The sequence below is a fragment of the Triticum dicoccoides genome, chromosome 4B (genome assembly GCF_002162155.2).
Source record: "Triticum dicoccoides isolate Atlit2015 ecotype Zavitan chromosome 4B, WEW_v2.0, whole genome shotgun sequence".
Lineage (NCBI taxonomy): Eukaryota > Viridiplantae > Streptophyta > Magnoliopsida > Poales > Poaceae > Triticum > Triticum dicoccoides.
In genome coordinates, this window is record NC_041387.1 from 636,771,835 (window position 1) to 636,775,568 (window position 3,734).

Consider the following 3,734-nt stretch of genomic DNA (forward strand, 5'->3'; position numbering starts at 1 on the left):
CCCAGCACCATCACCCACACATACTGATTCATCACCATCCCCTCCATTGTTCGCATCATCCACTGCACTGGACATCCGTGTTGCTCCCCTTCCCATTCGCGTTGTTCCCACTATTCACTCAGTCAATGACCATTCTATGCGCACTCGTTCCAAATCAGGTTCTAGTCAACCCATAGATCGTCTCAACCTTCACGCCACCCTGTCCTTGTCTCAACTTCCCAAATCTTACAAAACTGCGCTTCTTGATCCTAATTGGGTTGCAGCTATGCAAGAAGAATATTCGGCCCTTACTGAAAATAATACTTGGCAGCTTGTTCCTCGTCCTTCCAATACCAACATTGTCTCTGGTAAGTGGGTATTTCGTCAGAAGTTTCACTCCGATGGTACTCTTTCTCGCTACAAAGCACGTTGGGTATGTCGCGGCTATTCCCAACAACATGGCATTGAGTACGATGAAACTTTCTCTCCTGTAGTTAAGCCTAGTACCATACGCACTGTTCTCAACCTTGTTGTCTCCTCCGCCTGGCCTATTCACCAATTAGACGTAAAAAATGCCTTCCTTCATGGTTCTCTCCAAGAGACCGTCTACTGTCAGCAACCTCTCGGTTTTGAAGACCCTTCTTATCCAAACCATGTTTGTCTTCTTCAAAAATCTCTCTACGGTCTCAAACAAGCTCCATGTGCATGGTTTCAACGCTTCTCTTCCTTTATTCAAACCATAGGTTTTGTTTCCTCTCTTTCTGACGCTTCTCTCTTTGTCTATCATCATAATGCTGACATTGCATACTTACTTCTTTACGTTGACGATATCATTCTCACTACTTCTTCTCAAACCTTTTTGGACCGCATCATTACTCATCTCCGCTCTGAGTTTTCTAAGATAGATCTTGGTCTTCTTCATCATTTTTTAGGCATTGCAGTGATTCGTGATTCATCGGGTATGTTTCTTTCCCAAGGTCAATACATCCTAGATCTTCTCAACCGTGCTGGTATGCTAGACTGCCATCCTTCCCATACTCTTGTCGACACTAGTTTCAAACTTTCTGCCAATGGTGATCCTTTCAATGATCCTACTCTTTATCGTAATCTTGCTAGTGCTCTTCAGTATCTTACCATTACTTGTCCTGAAATTTCTTTTGTTGTTCAACAAGCTTGTCTCTATATGCATGATCCTCGCATACCTCACTATAATCATATCAAGCGCATCCTTAGGTATCTAAAAGGTACTCCCGATCATGGTCTCCACATAAACAATTCTTCCCCTACCTCTCTCACCGCGTATTTTGATGCAGAGTGGGCTGGTTGTCTCGACACTCGATGATCTCCATCCGGTTTCTGTGTTTTTCTTGGTGACAATTTGATTTCTTGGTCGTCGAAAAGGCAGGTAAATGTCTCCCGCTTGTCCGCTGAAGCTGAATATCGTGCGGTTTTGCACATGATGTGGCTGATACGGTCTGGCTTCGTCAGTTGCTCTCGGAGTTGCATCGACCGCTTGCACATGCTACCATTGTTTATTGTGATAACATCTCAGCTGTTTACATGTCCGGGATTCCTGTTCAACATCGTCGGACTAAACATATTGAGATTGATATCCATTTTATTCGCGAGAAGGTGACTCTTGGAGAAGTTCGGGTGTTGCATGTTCCTTCTACGGCTCAATTTGCTGATATATTTACCAAGGGACTGCCATCAACATCATTTTGTAATATTCCATCAAGTCTCAACATTGTCGAGTCTTCCGTTGACACTGCGGGGATGTTAGACTATTATTTGGCTCTCGAGTTATCTAGTCCTAGTCGTATTGCAATAGGTTTAGTTGGCTTGTAATCTCTTATATATACTGTTGTATGCGGCTGCAATAATCAATCAACAATAGTTCTATTCAATCTTACAGGATGCACCACCGCAGACAGCACGCCAGCTCCCGACCGGTCAAAGTTAGAGTGAGTTTGAGGACTGTTGGAACCAATATGGGGAGCATGGAAGCTAAGGCGCTTAATTCACAAGGTAATGATAACATAGCCTCCACTAATGCTTTTGCTGCTTTTTCCAATATGGCCATTATTTTTTGGGGGAGCAGTTTGGTAGCGTAGTACTTCCTCCGTTCCTAAATATAAGTTTTTTTAGAGATTCCAATAAAAACTAGATACGGATGTATATAGATATATTTTTAGAGTGTAAATTCACTCATTTTGCTTCGTATGTAGTCCATATTGAAATCTTCAAAAAAACTTATATTTAGGAACGGAGGGAGTAGTATGCACGCGTTTTGACGGTCCTTGTTGAAAATACCCTTACATGATCAGTTTGGTAGCCTCGTTTATTGGTTTGTTGTCGCGGGCTAGGGTCTACCCGTGCGTCCCCCACTCGCACGTGATTGTAACCCGTAACGTGGTCGCACCATGCCGGCTTGACGTGCTATAAAAATGCTAGCCAAAATTTGAACTTTTGTTACACATTTTTGCTTTTATAATAAAACTAAAAATTATTAGGATCGTATTTTCGTCATTCATCTAGTTTTATCTACATTCCTCCCTCCATCTTCCTCTTTTGACTATTCTCTTTCATCTTCATTTTTTTATTATTTAAAAAAAACTATCTCAACTATTTCACCTCTTATTGACTTAACAAATATCACTTCCATCCAAATTAGTTATCTCAGATTTGTCCACATACGGTTGTATGTAGACACATTTTAGCGTTAGATACATCCATAGACAAATCTAAAACGGTAATTTAGAATGGAGCAAGTTTTTTATTCATTGCAAGTCAATAAAAACTTATCAAATAAATTTATCTTTTACACAATCACATGAATATGGACAAAAAATAAAAGCAATTATTTAGTACTATTTATAAATAAAAAGTCTATTAGAATTAATAATAGTATATTACTCCTCCGTTTCTAAACAAATATATATAGACACATTTTAGAGCGTAGATTCATTCGTTTTGCTTCGCATAGAGTTTATACTGATTTTTTAAAAAGACTTATATTTAGTAACAGAGGGAGCAATAAATATTGTACCAATTTATGGTCTTAATTAGCATGCCATGACCGGTCAAAGCTGTCAAGCCCGTGCTCGGTAGCTATGCCCGGCCTGACACCAGCCTCCCCTAGTTCACACCTCCCCTTTCCCCTCCTTTCTCATTAACTGTGATGTGCGTTGCGCACAAAACTGTGTGACCAGTTTTGTGTGCTGCCGCACATCTCATATAATTAAAGAAAACAATCCACGAGGACCCACACGTCGGAGAGACGGAGACACATTCCCGCCCGCGTGTGCTCGTTCTCTTTTACCTACAAAACCACGCGCCCGCATACACGCCGCGGTAGAGCTGCAGCAGCACACTCGCCGCAGCCGCGTCCCCTCCTCCTCCCCCTCGTCCGAGCCAGCGAGGGCCGGACGAGCCCGCTTCCGCCGCCGCCGTCGCGATCTGCTCCTCCTCGGCCGCCTCTGCCCCCGCTCCTCCTCGAGCTCTCGTCCTCTTCTTCCTTGTACTGGCGGCAGGGAGATAGACAGCGGGGGCGGCTCTTCTTCCGGCACCAACAATGGCGGTGCGACATCTCTCCTTCCCCTCCTCCTTGCGATTTTACAGCCTCTCCGTTTCCAAGTTTTTCGGGGGAACCATGGAGGATCTCTGGTGCGGGGATAGTATCCCATCCCACTGAATCTTTGCCGATTCCTCTGCACAGCGTTCGTACCGTCCGTACGGGGAAATTCCACTCACTG

The 3,734-nt window shown here is 43.5% G+C and overlaps 1 pseudogene; it reads left to right on the forward strand.

Annotated features, from left to right (window-relative positions):
- The first annotated feature begins 3,369 nt into the window (after positions 1-3,369).
- LOC119294117 overlaps positions 3,370-3,734 on the forward strand; it is a 5,956-nt pseudogene continuing 5,591 nt past the window's right edge.